Source organism: Gossypium raimondii, chromosome 2, assembly GCF_025698545.1.
Source record: "Gossypium raimondii isolate GPD5lz chromosome 2, ASM2569854v1, whole genome shotgun sequence".
Classification (NCBI taxonomy): domain Eukaryota; kingdom Viridiplantae; phylum Streptophyta; class Magnoliopsida; order Malvales; family Malvaceae; genus Gossypium; species Gossypium raimondii.
In genome coordinates, this window is record NC_068566.1 from 40,934,721 (window position 1) to 40,953,487 (window position 18,767).

The 18,767-nt window shown below is 32.3% G+C and overlaps 1 long non-coding RNA gene and 1 other non-coding gene across 2 annotated transcripts; both read left to right on the forward strand.

The window, feature by feature from the left end:
- Positions 1-10,549: 10,549 nt before the first annotated feature.
- Positions 10,550-10,629, forward strand: TRNAL-UAG (transfer RNA leucine (anticodon UAG)). The gene has a single exon. It is a non-coding gene; the product is annotated as a tRNA-Leu (tRNA).
- A 672-nt stretch (positions 10,630-11,301) lies between these two features.
- LOC128039244 (uncharacterized) lies at positions 11,302-12,779 on the forward strand. The gene is made up of 2 exons (XR_008193731.1): positions 11,302-12,023; positions 12,407-12,779. It is a non-coding gene; the product is annotated as an uncharacterized LOC128039244 (long non-coding RNA).
- Positions 12,780-18,767: the final 5,988 nt, after the last annotated feature.

Consider the following 18,767-nt stretch of genomic DNA (forward strand, 5'->3'; position numbering starts at 1 on the left):
ATGAAAGTTTTATTAGTCCATTAATCATTATTCTAATGCAACATGATTGCAAAAAAGATTATGGATAAGAATAGAGTTGGTTCTGAGCATAGCTTGAAATGAATAAGTTGTCAAATATAATAAAGATAAATGACAAAGAAATGGATTTAGAAATGTGTATCTTGGAAATGAATGAAGTGTTCCAAGAATAACAAAAATGGTATAAGGATTAGGTGCCCCAGATATCGTAACTTGAACTTCTCTGTACAAACTTGCTGAAGACCTTTCTGGGTTTGACATGTGTTTAGGAGATCTACCATACTCTATCGATGCCCAAGATGTCGCATACCCTTTCCTGCTGATTCTGGTATAGCAAGACCACTGCATATCCCATTCTGATCAGTATTTGAGCTGCTCTGATTACTTCATGCCCCGTTTTGATCAATATTTGAACCGCCCTTTTCGAGTTTTCAACTCAAATCCCCTTTGGTCTAAGGCGCCCTTTGCGAGTTTTCACCTTAGCCTCTCTTTTTTTTTTTTACTCAAGGCTCCTTTGTAGGGTTTCACCACAGTTTTTTTTTACTCAAAGAGCCCTTTGTAGGCTTTCACCTTGGCCCTTTTTTTTTTTGACTCAAAGCGCCCTTTGTAGGCTTTCACCTTGGTCCCACCTTTTAGAAAAGTACTTCCTAACGGAATTTGAGTTCTTCGAGCTTGAAAATCTTTACCATCCATCTTACTCAGGATCAAAATTTTCCCTAGAAAAAGGCTTTCTTTATGACATATGGACCCTCTTAATTTGGCATCCATCTTCCTCTAAAATCCTTTTGTATAGGAAGGATCTTTTTCAACACTAGTTCCCTCTTGTGAAATTCTTTGGGACGAACCTTCGGGTCTTCCTCTTAGGATAAAATGTAGAGAAATGACAATTCGACTTCAATGAACAAAACTATGATAAACCAAAGTGAAAGACATTGCCCCAGTAAAGGAATTTCTCTGAGCATATCCAGGTATGACCATGTGAAGACATCATTGAATTCTTAGGGTAACTCATAAGGTCTTGCTTTGTTTCTTCAGTCATACATGTTCCCTCAAGGTCACAGTCTTCATTGTCTCTTCATAAGGTAAAACTGCTTTATCATCCTCAACAAATCAGAGGATAAGCTACGATCTATGACATCTTCAAAGTCATGAGATCTCTCTAACACATGTCTCGCTAAAGAGGAGATTTCGAGCTTGTAACAATCACTCAAGTCATTGATATCTAGGGACCCATAGTAAGTACCAAGAAATGTACAAAAGAATGTGTGAATGATATGAATGAATAAATAAATGGTTTGGCAGAAAAAATTCATAAGAATGAAAGAATTGCAAAGAGTGAAAGAACATTTGCTCAAAGATGATTGCAATAATGTATTAAATTAAAAATAATAATGTTCAGACATGAGCCCATTTCACAAAGGAGTTCTTATTGCTTCTAGGCTAAAAGCAACAAGTGTGTTCTGAACATTACTCTAACAGACTCTAAATAACATAGGGTTTCTCTGCATTTCCCATTATTTTAACACCTCCCGTGCGAATATCGACCGAAAAGCATTGCATTCCTCCATTATCAATCATGATTGGGTAATGGATTTTCTGCACTTGATGAGTCACCGAACTTGACAACACCCATGTCGATGAGTCTTTCAACTTGCTTCTTGAAGGCAGTGCAATTCTCAATCGAGTGTCCCGTAATTCCCGCGTGGTATTCACATTGTGCGTTCGCATCATACCATTTGGGATACGGAGGTTGTAGAGGCTTCACTGGAAAAGGAGAAACAACACGTGCATCAAACAAATTCTGATACAGTTCCCTATATGACACCGGAATTGGTGTGAATTGGGGCCTCTCAGTGTTTTGCCCTGTACCAGCTTCCTGTCTCGATGAACCTTGTCGGTTAGCAGCCACCTTTCTTGGCTGACTCACAGTAACTGATTTAGAGTAACCCATGCTGTTCACCTCATCTTCTCTTCTCCTTGAGACTGATCTCTTGTTACTCTCTCCAGCATCGATCCTTTCATTTCTTATGGCATTTTCGATCATCTCGCCATTCATGATTATGTCAGGAAAGCTTTTTGTGGCACTCCCCAACATATGTGTAATGAATGGTGCCCTCAGTGTGTTAATGAACAGCATGGTTATTTCTTTTTCCAAGAGTGGTGGCTGAACTTGGGCTGCAACTTCCCTCCATCTCTGCGCGTACTGCCTAAAGCTTTCGTTCGGCTTCTTCTCCATATTCTGAAGGGTGATTCTATCAGGAGCCATTTCTGTCACATGACTATATTGTTTCATGAATGCTTGCGCCAAGTCTCTCCATGAACCAATCGTGGCACGACTCAACTGATTGTACCACTTGGATGCTGCCCTAGTAAGGCTGTCTTGGAAACAGTATATCAAGAGTTGGTCGTTGTTAACATAACCCGTCATTCGCCTGCAGAACATGGTGATGTGAGCTGCTGGGCAGCTTGTCCCATTGTACTTTTCAAACTCAGACATCTTAAATTTATGAGGGAGTACTAAATCTGGCACTAAACTCAGCTCTTTCGCGTCAATGCCTCGATAACTCTCAAGAACCTCCATCGCTTTGAACTTCTCTTGAGCCACCGCATCTTTCTTCCAATCGCTTGTAACTCTTCCTTCACTCTTTCCTTCTCAACCACTTCATCAAAGTCGGGGATGGCGAGTTAATAGGATTGTTTTGGATTAAAACCGGTCCGCTTTGGAGGTTCAAATACCACCTCGAAATTACTGAGGCATGATGGTGACAGTAGATTTGCGCGGGTATTCAGCTTGAGCTCGCTCATGTGGAGGGGTGAAACCTGGAGGATAGAAAAGTTCATCATCGTTTCCCTCATCAACATCTGCCATGGGGCCCTGTCCTTTGTCACCTCCCTTTATTATCAGTCGGGTTAACTTTGCCACTATATCCTCTTGAGATTCCCGCATCTTCTCAGACATTTCTTGTTTCATCTTGTCTAACCGTTCCTGCATTTGTAGCTGAAGCCGGTCTTGCATCTCCTTCTGGTGCTGTTCAAGCTTTTCTAATCTCTGATCCATATCTTTTGTCTTTGCTCGAGTGCCGTATCGGTGTTGGGTTGGTTGGTTGGTTTCCAGGTTAACTGAGCAATGATTTTAATCAATTAGGATCATTTAGAGGTGTTTAATGCATATGATGCAATGAAATGCAAATGCATGAAATGAATGCAAAAAGAGACGTTGATTCTTGGTTCAATTCTATTAGAACAACTTTACTAGAAAACAAATCTCTTTACATAAAGCAGATATATATACGATTTTGCCCTTATAGGCGGAGTCATTCGTTCCTCTTCTTCATTCAAGCATTAAGATAAATCTCACGAACTCTTCAAAAGGGATGTCTCTTCTATCTCCTTTTTACTTGATCCGGGCCGTGACTCGTTGCTCCTTTATCGTCGTGATGCTCGTTGGCTTCTCTTAAAAAAAGTTTAGCGGCTCTCGAATAATCTTCGTCAGCTTGAGTCTTCGGGCAACGGAGCAATGGTTGTGTAGTCCTCCATTAAACTATCATCTTCCTCTTGTTGTGTTTTCTCGGAACATATTCGGGCAACCGTATTATTTTCCACTTTATCAAGAAACCCATTTCCTTATGACAAGCTCTCTATTTAACAACCGAACGTGAATCAACACCTCTTTTATGATGAAATGCCATGCAAGAAAAATGTCATGCAATCAAAACAAAATAAACCCATGTTAGTATCACATATAAAGATATAATCCAATATAACATAGCAGAACACTTATTCGTGAATCTACTAGGGTTTTGGGATAGTTCTACCTAGGTAAGTTCTTAAAGCTCACTATATGAGGTTTAGTTTCTAAAGTAAGGGTACTGAATCGCAGATTCTCGATCCTCACCCATTATAGGCTCGTGTGGATCGAGTTCAGTTCAGGGGGATACATTTCCCTATGGCTGCACGGAGATGAAAATCTCACGAAGACATAGGTATGGATGTATCCCGGAAGCGATCTACTACCCTGCACGGAGGTGAAAACCTCACGAAGGACTAGTTTCTCGCTCCCACTTAAAGGGTAAAATGCAAAATGCAGATGCAAAATCGCCAACATACCAAGATGAAAAAAACGATGAATGCTAAGGGAACTCATGAATTTTTTTAAAACTTTTGATTTTCGGCACAAAGGCAAATATAATCAGTTTATGGCTCGACTCTCAAAGTCCCCAGTGGAGTCGCTAAGCTGTCGAAACCATTTTTTGAAAACAAAAATTTTGGTTGTCGACTTTAGAAACGAAAATGGGAGTCGCCACCGATCCTTTATTAAGGTGTGATCGGCCCACCTTAAAAATAATTTTGGTCTGCGAAATTTGAGAAAACAGGTTCGGGAGTCAGTTACGCACGAGGAATGATTAGCACCCTCGTAACGCCCAAAATTGGTACCAAATTGATTTTTTTAAATGCCTTGGTGTCGAAAATTTGAAAAGATTTTAAAAGGAAACTTTTTATTTCACGAATGGATTAAAACGATAAGACATTCTTATTTCAAAGAAATAAAACACCACACCCAGTGAGTTAGGGCACAATATTTTTAAATCTTCAAAATACCGAATATTGCCTTTGCTTTTGAAAATTCTTATCTCGAGAAGAAAATGTCATGACCAGTAAGTTAGGACCCAACATTTTGAATTCCCGAGAATAAGCTTTTATTTAAAATTTGTGAATTTATTTCAAAATGAATACCTGGTTTTCTAAATTCACCAAGAAATAATCACAATCCAAAGAAGTTAGGATACGGTTTTCTCGAGAATTATGAATGCCAAATATTTGAAAATTTATAAAAGACGATGATTTAATCACTTTGTCAAGACCAAAATATATTTTCTTTAGAAATGTGTAGAAAATGCTAATGTATCACATAGAATCAATATTTTAATTTTAAATTATATGCATATATGTATTTTCAATATATAAGTATGATACATAAATAAATTTTGAAAACATGTATATGCACATATTAAAACAAGTATATAAGTATACATATAAAATAAAAGACATATAATAACTTCTAAAAGAAATAAAAAATACATGTATATGAGTATATGAAGATCGTAAAATAAGATAGAAATATAAAGATATGCATATGTGAATAAAAAACAAAAAATGTATAAGTATATATGTGTATAATATAAAGTATATAAACGTTAAAACAAAAAAATGTATGTATATGTATATATTTACAAATACGTATATATATATATATGTGAAATGTAAAATTTATAGATGTATACAAAATTGTAAAAATAAAATATAACTTTGTACATGTATAAAAAAATAAAGTATATATATTTATAGATTGTGAGTATATATATGTGTATATAAAATATGAAAAACATAATATATATATATATATAAGAATGCGTATGCATTTATAAAATTATACGTATATATTATATATATATATAAAAAGAAATGCGTGTGTTAATGTATAAAAATAGAAAAAAATAATGATGATAGAAATAATGAACAATATAATAATAAAGATATGATAATAATATCAACAACATTAAAAATTAAAAACTAAGATGAAGGATTAAATCAAAATAAAAAAATTTAAGGGCGAATTTAAAGTTAAAAAAAGGCAAAGGGACCACATCAAAACGCAGCACAACCAAAGGAGGACCCATCGAGAAATTAATCCACTTTCTCCAATTGTTGCTTGTGAAGAAGGGCCGATTGAAATGAAATAAAGTATGCGGTAAAATTAAAAGAAATCAAATTCAATTTAAACGCACAAAGAAGAATAGGGGACCAAATGCACAAATAGACCATCTAAGGTCGAATGCATGATTCCCTCCCCAAACAGCGCCATTTTGCTTATGTCTTAAATTAACCAAAGAAAATTAAAATCAAATCATTCCATTTAAAAAAACAAAAAGAAATCAATTGTCGCTAGGGCTTTTCTCCTAACCCTCTTACGCCGTCGATCATCTATTCCCCCACCAAAACTCCGATTGCGACGGAGATGGTGGTGGCGCGACAGCCTCGACGAAAAGGTGAGCTTTTCTTCCTCCTCTTTATATTATTTGCAATATAGAACCAAAAAAGAAAAAGAAAAGGAAAATCTAAAAAATCTAATAATCACCTTTTAAAGAATGAATAATCGATTTGCTCTCGATTAATTTTCTCTGTATTTTCAGTCTCCTCCCCTTTACAGATTTTTGATGGCTTTTTATAGCCAAAATTACAACAAAATAAAAGTAAAGAATCCTATTTCGTTATTTGCTGCGTCTATTGCTGTTTGGATCCGCTTTTCTCGCAGGTATGGAGGCCGTGGAAGAGGCGTGCGTCTTGCGGAGGATGCGGGCGCAGCTTAGGAGGTCATTGTTGGGCGTCTGTTGAAGCTTCTTTGCTTCTTAGGCTAGGTTTTTTTTTTGAATATGGGTTTGGGTTTCTGGACTGGGCTAGGTTTGGGTTATTGTTTGGGTAATTGGGCTTGTTAATTTGGTTTTTAGTGGGCCGGACAGTATTGGGCTTGTACAAAACTATTGGAACTTTTTTTATATTTTTTATAATTTAATAATTTTTTAAATGAATTTTTTAAATTTTTTATTTTTTGAATTTGAATTTTTAAAAATATAATTTATAAATTTTAGGATTTTTAGAAAATATAAAAATTTAATTTTGTGATAAAATTAATGTACTTTAATGAGTAAGGATTGAATTGATAAAAGACTAAAATTGTGGGCTAAAAAGTTATTCTGTTTTTTTTTTATAATTGTAAAATTGAAGGATCAAAATTTTTAAATAAAAAGGGAGCAGGACTCAAAATATCAAAATTAAAATATAAAAATTAAATTTGAAATTTGAAAAGAATATAACATATTTAAACATTTAAAATGTGTGTGTTTATATACACCAATCTGAAGTGGAAAGAAATATGTATTATGAAACGTGAGGAAGGAATAAACGTTTCAGCTTCTTGAAACATTGTGTTTATTTAGCATTTTCTTTTAAATAATTGTACCATTTTACAAAATGTCACATAAGCAATCTTTCATGTTCTATACATAGATTTTTTTGGAGAGTTAAAAGTAATTTATTTATTTTTTAATTTATTCCATTTAATTTGTGATTGAAATTATCATTAAATGTTTTTCTTTTCTTTTTTGAGTATTTTCTAAATTCATTCTAAATTAGAATAATTCAAGAATGCAATACAAATTATTTTGTTCCAATGAATGTATTGTATAATGAAATCTTGAGATGATTTCTCCAAAATATTTTACTTTTATAATTTATAATTTGCCATCTACAATTTTTAAATTAAATCCAATTTTATACAACAAACTATTGATCCCACCGCAATTATTTTTGAAAAATTCCAAATTCAATGTGATTCTAAGTAGGTAGAAAATCATTTGAGGACTGTAAAAAAATCAATAGCAAATTATATGCACAATTCGAGCCGAATGTGATTTTGGATGGGATGATAACATGAAAACGATCACATGTGATAAATCGGCATATGATACGACAGTGATGATAATATATTTATATATATGTTAAATATATCTCAGCATTATACTTGTTATCCTAATTTTGTATAATATCTAATAGGAACACAAAAAGTATGAACCATTTTTGAACAAAAGCATTGATTATTATGATGAAATGGCTTTGGATGTTGGCAAAGATATGGCAACAAAGAGTTTTGCTAGAACATTTGCTGACATAGACTTGGATAGTAACTAAGATTCAGTGTATGTAGACTGAACAATATGAGGAGGTTGAGGTAAAAACAAATGTATATTCATCTGGCACATCTAAATGTAAAAGAAAAATATTCAAGAAAGTGTTGTTGATGAACAAATTACATTTGTGGGTGAACAACTTGGTAAGATTGCAAATGCATTGGAACAATTTACTACGAATAAGACACCACATCTTTACGAAGAAGTGATGTCGATGGAGGCGGGAGGATTTGATGACGGCTTCATTTGTAGTGTGTTTGATTATCTTATAAATCGTGAATCCGAGGCCAAAGCTTTCTTAGTCAAAAGTACGAAGCATAGAAAAATTTGGCTTCAAAAATTTTCTCAAGGTTGAAGATATATATGCTTTAATATGTAGTACCAATTATATGGTGTAATACTAGTTATGCACTTGGATAACATTGTAGTTATCATGTGGTGTACTACTAATTATGTACTTGGATAATATTATTAATTTGTACTTATCATATGATGTACTACTAATTTGTAATATTAGTTATGCACTTGACGATATTGTAGTTAACATGTGGTGTAATACTAGTTATGCACTTGGAAAATATTGTAGTTATCATGTGGTGTACTACTAATTTGTAATATTAATTATGGTTTGGAAGTTAATTTATTATTATTCAATCTTTTTTTCTTTGTTTTTTATAACTCAATTAAGAATCATCTATCGCCTTTGGTTGTTTTCAATTTATGATTATTAATGTATTTAATTTGATGTATTTATAAATAAATTGCTACAATATATGTAAAAATAATGTAAAATATAAATTTAATAGATATAAAATAAACTCAATTAAACAATGAAAAAATAATAAATTTTCAAATGTATGTTTGTTTCGTTTTAAACAGTTTTCCTGAAATATTTTCAGGAAATCTGCCAAACAACAAAAAATATTTTACACAGATTCATCCAAACACTAGAAAATTAATTCATTTTCCAGAAATCATCTTTCAAAAACCATTTTCAATCAAACAAACAGAGCCTAAGATTATTAAAGAGTGAACCGGTGAAGACCGAGTCATCTTAGCTATTAGATTTCAACTCAATGGCAAAGAATTGGAGTATCAAGAGAAAAGAATGAGAAAATATGAAAATTATGATCTTGGGGTTTTTGGTGTTTCCAATTTTTTGTATATTTTCAATCAAAATTAGTTGTTAAATTTTTAGATCTTTTTAGGTGAAATGGACATAAAAGAAAAACTACAAAAGGATCAAATTACACAATGTGTAAACATTGAAGGTTAAAACTTTTAGAATCAATATTAAATTAACACAATGTATAAATGTTAATGGCTAAAGTTGCTATTATGTTAATTTTAAAAGTCAACACGTCATTTTTCATTAGTCATTTAGTCGCTAATGATCAAAAAAGAAAAATCGTATAGCTAGATGACCAAAAATAAAATTAGTAATAGTTGTGTGACAACAAGTGTATATTACTCTCTTTTTTTATCAATATTTGGTACACATGGTAAAGTACAAAAATATAGTAAATTTTGAAATTATCTTCATCAAATAAAAAATAATTTTATTAAATTTAACATTTTGAAGGATTTTTTATTAACAAACATGTAATTTAATCTATTTATATTTAAATAATATTTATTTATTTTAAATAAAATAAATATATTTATCCAAAATAAATATATGATTAAATTTAAAATAAGTTTAAAGTATTTGATATGTGTTTTAATTAGAATCTAGATTAAATATTCATGTAAAATTAAATAATTTTTCTTATTTTTAGTTAGAAATATTGTATGAGAATATTGAAAATAAATAAGAAAAATAGATAATTTTATCTTAAAAGTATATTTTAACATTCCAATTACATAAAAAAATTTAATTTCTCAATTCTTACCTTTATTTAAGAAATTAAATTCTCGTAAATCAAAAAGAAATTTACATTATCCCCTACCAATTAAATTATCAGAAAGGTTACTTTCATAAACAAAGCAAGGTAAAGGCAACATAGAACGTTACATGATCAGTTTGGATGGAACCAGAATTACAACAAAATAGCAAAACATAACTCAGAGTCAAACATTACATAACAAACGCCTATCCAAAACAAGCAAATAACAAAAAGAAGTTGTGCTAATTTTATTGATATAAAATAGAATTATCACTCCAATAAAATTCTAAGCATCTTAATTATTAATAGTAAACTTAATTATGTAAATAAGTAAAATTTTATGAAAATATAATTTATTACATAATATTATAATATTTGAATTGCTAAGTTAATATATTTTAATTATATTCAATAATTTAAATAAAAATATTATTTACAATTAAAATACAACATTTAAAAATTAATTAAATAATAAATACATTAAATCACATGCAGAAAGAGGGTAAAAATTCGCAGTTTGTTAAATAAATGTTTTGTCTAAAATTCTAAATCTTGTTATCGATCAAATTTTATGAAAATTTTAAAACTAAATTTATGAATTAATTTTGTAGAGGAAATGTGGTAGAATTGGAGATGCGAGAACTTTATTTATTTTTTATTTTATTTTTATCAAGATAACATTAGTAACCTCCTTTTTATTAAATATTTATTTGTCTTTTTAACCTTTTAAACATAAAAACAAAAAACAAATATACTTATTTGTCTATATAAGAAAGCCCATCTACAGCCCAAAAGTACTTCTTGAAAATTCTAAACGTTGCCCATTTTATAACCAAATTTACTATATTCTCCAAGGCAGAAGACATAGTTTTTTATTAATCTCAACTTCCACAACATCTCGACAGTTTGGCCGAGTGGTCTAAGGCGCCAGATTTAGGCTCTGGTCCGAAAGGGCGTGGGTTCAAATCCCACAGCTGTCATGTCTTTTTATTTTAAATTAAGTTTTGAAAATATTTAGATCTAAAAGTTGTATTCTCTTTTTCAAACTTAGAAGAATTTATTGTTCTATTTAAAATAACGGTTTTTTTCAAATTGTTAAAATTTTCATTTTAAAATTTACGACATTTATTTTTTTAAATATGTTGATAATTATAATTATTTTTAATTAATATTAATATTTTTTTCAAATTCCAAAAACAAAAAGTTAAATAATGTTTATGTGGCGATTCCTAATTAGTCAAAATTGTTTTGCTTAACGGAATTAATTTTTGGAGTCAAACAGACATCACATTTGACCAAAAAATATAAATATCATTTTCAAAACACGATATAATTTAAAGATAATTTTTAATTAAGTCTATCCTATATTCAAGTCAAAGTACTCGCATTAAATTCGAAAAGGTGAATATCATTTTAACTCTATTTCAGCCAATTTATTTTTATTCAATTGAGTTAGATTCTTTCTTCTTTTTTCCTTAATGCATTTCATCTTATATTATTAATATTTTGGCCAACCCTTTAATTTATTTTTCGAATCTAATCCAAGTTCACACCAAAATCCAATTTATGTAGTTCAATTCTAGGATGGGGTCTTGAGTTCCATATCATTTAATATCATCAGTGTTATTATTTTTTCTTTTTGAATGTAAAGTTGGAATTCATTAAATGTTGTAGGGGCTCAATAAAGACTAGCACCCTTAAAGACGTTACAAACAGATGAAAAGACATATCAAACAAACCAAACATCACACGAAAGCCAATCAAACCTAAAAAGCAAACAGCCACACACAACTAAAAGGCAACCAGAAATTAAAACACCTAAAACAAAACCCAAAGTAAGAGGAAACCAAAAACAAAACAAAAAAAAAAGCCTTCCCCCAAACAACCATAGAGAAACCAGAGAAATACTAGCCAAAACCTCTTCACACAAAGCTCAAAATCCATCAACCATAGTAGAAGAGGCGAAAGCCTGAAAGAAACAAGCCCATGGAGATTTAGATTGAAAACTTCTCTATCCTCAAGCTTTTGAAAAATGTCTTAATATTGTTGAATCTAATTGTTCCAGTCCACAAGTGTCATCTTCTCAACTGGATCTGGGCTTCTTCAACCCAAAAGTATGGTGCTCGATACCAGCGTCCCTTATTAGCCAACACATGGGCAGCCTTATTTGCTTATCTTGGAATGAAATGGTAAGATATCTCCTCGAACCTTCTTCCTAAGTCACAGATGCTTAGAATCACCGGTCGGAGGACCGAGTTGTCAATGAGTCTCCTTCAACAGAAATCTTGAGAAAGCCCATTTTGGCTGCAAAGAGTAAGGCTCTCTCACAAGCCCTAGCTTCTGCCACAAAAGCATCATGGATTCCATCATAAGGGTAAGTACACGACCCCATAATCTGACCTTTGTTATTTTGAGCCAGAACTACTGCAACTGAAGTGTATGTATTTGCATTAAAAGAAGCATCAAAGTTTAGTTTAATAACATCATTATTTGGAGGTCGCCATAGTTCCTTCATCATAGGTATTATAAAATGAATAGGATTCTGGATCTGATTTAGTTCCTGGATGCACCCCTATATAAATCCCATAATATCTTGGACGAAACCTTTTTGTCCTTCATGAACCAGCTTATTTCTTCTGAACCAAATAGCCTAGTAAGATATAGCATTTACTATCTTCCATTCATTACAATAAATGTTTCTGCTAACCAATCTTTATAATTCGAGGAATTCACCATTTGAGTACTCGAAATCTGTAGGTGTTTCCACAATTGTTAAAGTACCTGACAATTTCAACTCAGATGATTGGCATCCTCTAGTGGGTCTTTGCACAGTGGATACAAAACATTTCTGATCAATCTACACTTGGCTAGGTTGCTGAAATAAGGCAGGAAATCATTAAACAGTCTCAACAGATGTATCTTTATTGTTTTTGGTAGTTGTAATTTCTATAGGGAGTTGTAAAATTCTTTGTAAATGTGGGGTGTAGCAGTAGATATCTTATTAGCAGAATGTAGATGTTCTGAAACTAGGACTTTGTACCGACTTTTTACTGTGTATTCCCCAATTACCTCATGCCTCCAGACCAGTATGTCATTTAATCTTATACGAGAGAGAGGGATCTTGAAGATACGTTCAACCTGATTCCTGCTGAAGATGTCTAAAATCTTAGCCTTTTTCCAAGTAACTATTTCTTTATCAATCAACTGACTTACAGTTATCCAATAGGGATTAATAGAATTAACTGACACTCTAGTATTCCTAGGACCCGATAGCCAAGGATCGTTCTAGATGTTCACAGCTTCTTTGCCCCCGATTGGCACAAATTACCCCATCCTCAATCAGATTTAGGGCACTGCATATACTTTGCCAGGTGAGTGAAGGGTAAGAGCTTACTTTTTCCAACATAAAATCAAATAAAGGATAATAGCAGCTCTTAAAAACTTTGGCTAACAAACAATTCGACTGAGAAAACAACCTTCATACTTGCTTTGTAACAACCCGATTTTTGGGTCTGGTCGGAACAGTGGTTTCGGGACCACAAATTCAACCAGGAAAATTTTATTTTTATGGTCTACAATTTCACGGAATGATTTCGTGAAAATTTCGTTCAAAAACTTCGACGTTTGAGCACTCAATTTATTTAAAAAGTCTAAATTAATATGTAATACCCCGAAAATTTTTACAGTAAGATATTATCTTTGATATAGTAAGGAAATAAAGTGACAAAAAGAAGAATTTTGAGTTATGACAACATTGGGAAGTATATTATGACATATTAATTAAAGAAAGGATTAAATAGCAAAAGTGAGAAAAGTTTTATTATCCAAGAGTAAATACTCAAAATTTGAGGGGTTAAAGTGTAAATATCAAAAATTTGAAGGACCAATAGTGTAAATATTTTAAGGGTGGAATAATCTAGAAACTAAGGAAAATGGATGAATTGGGACCAAATTGAATAGAAGAAGAATTATGAGGGCTAAATCGTAATTTTACCAAATTAAGTGATGACTCAAGGATGGAATTTTAAAAGATCTAAAGGGAAAAATGGTCAATTAGAAGAAAGAGAAATCTAGAAAATAATGATGATGTTGGAGATATTTTAGATTAAATAAACAAATAAATAAATATTAGTTTATTAATATTTTAATTTGATTTTTAAATGACATTTTATCATTTTATTATTATTTTATTTAGTATATATATATATGGAAGAAAAGATGAAGAATCACCTTCCTTTCCCATGCATTTCACGTTAGAAGAGAAGAGAAGAAAGAAAGTTTTGCTTTCTTTACAATTTGGTTATTCCACCAAAAATTTACCATTTTCACCTAGAAATCAAAAGAATTTCCATAGCTACCAAGAGAGAAAATGTTAAGGAGACTATAGGGAGCTATAATATCAAGTTAGATTCAAGAAATGAAGTGGAGGAGAGAAAATCAAGTTAAAGATTGAAATCAATAGCACAAGGTAAGAACATCAAGATTCCAATATACTTTTGAGTTTGATATTATTGAAAAGTAAGAAATTAATGTTAATGTAGAGTTTCATTATATAAGGTTCTATATTCTTGTTATGTTTGTAAAGGAAATAAGAGAAAGTGATGGAAAATATTGAAGAGAAAGGAAAGGAAGGTGTTATAAATTTAGTTATCAACATTTTTACTAAAACAGTTTTGGACAAGAGCAGAGGTTATCTTTGAAAAATCACCATAAATTGTGGAAATTGAATTAGATGATTAAATATATATATATAATTAAATCTTATTGAGTCTAGTTTCTTATAGAAGAAACAGTGTAAGTAATGAATTGTAAATCATGAGATATAATGAATTTTGTGAGACAAGGTCAGAATGAATTCGGGTTCCCCTGTTATGACTTGGAAAAATCATTAAAAATTGTATAAAATAATTATGGGTTATAATTTATATATTTAAAATCCTTAATGAGTCTATTTTTAATAGAAACAAACGAGGACATCATCCGAATTCTATACAAAGAGATAATTAATTTTTAGTGAAGAGGGGTCGGAACTGTCGAACAGCGAAACAAGGGAAATTTAGAGAATAAACTGTATTTATTGTCTAAACAAAAAATTCTTAAAATTTTATGGTAAGAAGATATGTGAGTCTAGGTTCAGGAAAAATTAACGGATCTTAATGTGGAGCTCTATAGCTCAAGATATAAATAAATTAGTGACTCTGACTCAGACAGACAGCTTGAATTTACATAAAGGAAAATAGTGATAGTATGGATAATGTTGATTAAATGTGTTATACACATTAAGGATGAGGAATGGAGAGGAGGTGGAGGAAAAATTGGAAAATATATGAATGATTTGTGTGTAATTGGTAATACGCTCGATTATAATTGATAGACGATGAAATAGAAATGATGCATATATTTGTGCAGTATTGGTCATGGTTTAAGCTCATGTGGGAAAATAAAGTTCATAGTACGTGTGTATGGTATATTTGGTATATGATTTGGCATGAAGTAATGTCATGAATGGGTATTGAATTAACACATGTTGGTAAGTTTGATACATGAATAAATATTGTGATCATGAAAGGGGTGGTAAGGTTTAAATTATGAAATCTTTAGTGAAATGGTTTATTATGTGATTATTTCCAAAAAGAATTATGTTTCAATGCACTAGCTTGCGACTATGGTTGAACGATATGTTTATGTCTTGTGTGATATGCATAGTAAACGAGTGTGGAAAGGTAATGAAATAGTAAGTTCATACGGATGAACTTTTATGATTAATTGTTAATGTGAGAATGATATAATGTATCAATCTGTATATTGTTGTTGAATTATGATTAGGGTAAAAATGAGAATAAGATGAGATTGTTAGTTCAAATTAAGGGATACGCAGGATTGAGTACATACGTTCGGTAACCAGTGATGAATTGATGGATAAGTCCATGGTGGATCCATGGCAAAGTGTGAAACGTAGGTATGATATTTCAGTGAAGAAAACCATACTGAGTTGTGAAAAGTAGGTATGGTATTTCGATAAAGAAAACCATACTGAGTTGTGAAAAGTAGGTATGGTATTTCAATGAAGAAAACCATACTGAGTTGTGAAAAGTAGGTATGGTGTTTCAGTGAAGAAAACGATACTGAGTTGTGAAAAGTAGGTATGATGTTTCAGTAAAGAAAACCATACTGAGTTGTGAAAAGTAGGTATGGTATTTCCGTGAAGCAAACCATACTGAGTTATAGTAATGTGAAACATTCAAGCAAATCATGGCACCGGGCAAACGACGTACTCAAATCCGTAAGACGATCCTTAATCTGACAAGTATTTGTAGTACAATTGAAGCTAAATGTTGGAATATAAGTTGACATCTAATATTGAGCTCGACTGAGAAAATTCATTATTTGAGATTGTTGTTGGCAGGAAATGTTACATTATATATATTGTGAAGAATTATAAAAACATGTTAATAATTTCAAAATGTTTTAATTTTTTTAATGAAATTTTATAACTCGGTTCAATACGTTTACAGTGTATGTGTTCTGGTAATACCTCGTACCCTATTCTGGTGTTTAATACGGGTAAGGGGTGTTACATGCTTAGCTAGAAAATCTTTATTAAACATAAATAAGTCTCTAAAGCCCATACCATATTCGCTTTTGGGCTTACATAATGAACTCTAAGTGCTCCAATGAACCACCCTAGCAAATTTAGCATTTGACCACCAAAACTTATTTAAAATGCTCTCCAAATTTCGGCATAAAAGTTTTGGCAAAGCAAAACACTACATTGCATAGACTGGGATTGCCTGTAGAATAGATTTAAGAAAAACCTCTTTAACACCCATAGAGAGATAATGGATACTCCACCCCTCGAACATTTTCCTTAATCGATCAATATAATTAGTAAAAGCCCATCTTTTCCTCCTACCAACCATTATTGGAAGCCTTAAATAGTTTTCTGGGTTTATTGCCACACGAACACCCAAAGTGTTGGTCACCCAATCTCTGACATTCAAGTCCACATTTGCCCCAAAATAAACCAAAGACTTTTCTAAATTCACTTATTGGCCCGAAATTGATTTGTACTCAATAATATTACGGGCATCATTTGTACCCTCCCTTGAAGCATCACCGAAAAAGATGCATTCATCTGCAAAAAGCAGATGATTAACTGCAAAACTTCCACTACCAATTTAGGCCCCCTCATCAACCTTGATGACTTGGCCTCATTCAGTAGTGTCAAGAACCACTTTGCATAGGTAAGAAACATGTAAGGACTTAATGGATCCCCCTACCGTAGTCCTTTTGATGGTAGAAACTGATCACTAAGTTTTTCATTAATACCCACTGTACTCAATAATATTACGGACATCATTTGTACCCTCCCTTGAAGCATCACCGAAAAAGATGCATTCATCTGCAAAAAGCAGATGATTAACTGCAAAACTTCCACTGCCAATTTAGGCCCCCCTCATCAACCTTGATGACTTGGCCTCATTCAGTAGTGTCGAGAACCCCTTTGCATAGGTAAGAAACAGGTAAGGACTTAATGGATCCCCCTACCGTAGTCCTTTTGATGGCAGAAACCGATCACTAAGTTTTTCATTAATACCCACTGTATAGCAGATCGAATAGACGCATCTCATAATAAGAATGATCCATTCAACGTGAAACCGCAATCTAACCATCATTCCAGTAAAAAAATCTCATTCCACACAATCGTACGTTTTGCTTATATCGAGCTTAAGCGCAAAATTCCCATTTTTACCCTTTTTCTTTATTTTGAGCGCATGAAGCACTTCATAAGCAATAAGTACATTATCATATATGTGTTTGCCCGATATGAAGCCCCCTTGAGCCTGTCAATGCAACACTCCAGAATCTTACTCATACGCTCAACAAGTACTTTCGTAATTATCTTATAAATGACATTGCATAAACTAATGGGGCGAAAATGTGTAATGCTTTTTGTTTTTTTGAATTTTGGAATTAAGACTATATGGGTTCTATTGACTGTTTCCATTTTAGTTTCACCATTTAAGATAGAAAAACAATAAATAAAAACCTAAGGGCTAATGATGTGCCAATACCTATGAAAGAAGAGTGCTGGAAAACCGTCAGTCTCTGGTGCTTTGAGAGGCACCATCATTCGCACAACATTTTCAATTTCCATATCTGAGAAAGATTTAAGTAATTCCTCATTCATACTAGGGGTCACGCGCTTCTCTACCAGCCCAAACAACCTCTCATCATCACCTACCTCAGAAGCAATATAGAGTTTTTCAAAATACTCTACTGCAATTTTTGAAATACCCACCCTATCAGACACCCAACCTTCATTTCGATCTTCTAAACCAACTATTTTGTTTCGAGAACGACAACTAGCAGCGATCTTGTGAAAGAAACTCGTGTTTCGATCCCCATTTTTTAGCCAATTAATTTGAATGCGTTGTTGCCAGTAAATTTCCTCTTTGTCTGCTTCCCAATTTAAACCCATCTAAACATTCATCATCTCAACCAAATTATCATCCGTCGGATCACAGTTATAAAGTTCAAGTAGGCAGCTTTCCAACTCCTTGTTTTTCTTGTGTTCATGAGATTTCATACGGGCCCAGGATTGAAGATTTTTCCCCAACTTAACCAGCTTTTTAGGAATGTTAGTATTTGAGGCAGCCCAATGATTTTTTATCTCCTCCTCAAAAGACGGATCAAGACACCAAATAGCCTCAAATCGAAACAAGTTACTTGAGCAATGTCTAGTATGTACTTGCGATGGAAGATTATGGCTCTTCATAACAAGAAAAAAAGGACGATAACATCAATTCCATAAAAATGAAGATCCCTTCCTTCCAAGGTTAGAAAGATCTTGAGGCATACTCTGAATGGGAGAGAAAGATAGAGATGATCTTTCTTGTTGACTAAGAAAAATAAAGCTCCTATTTAAAAATATTCTAAAATTCAAAATAAATAAATAATAAAAATATAAAACTTAATAAATAAAATATTTGGCTCATATATAATTAAAATTAAGCCTTAGAATCGAATCCAACATGATTTAAACTTGAACTAAAACCCGAAACTCGTAATAATCCGATCAAAAATTCTGCTCAAACAATATTCACTAAACCAGTCA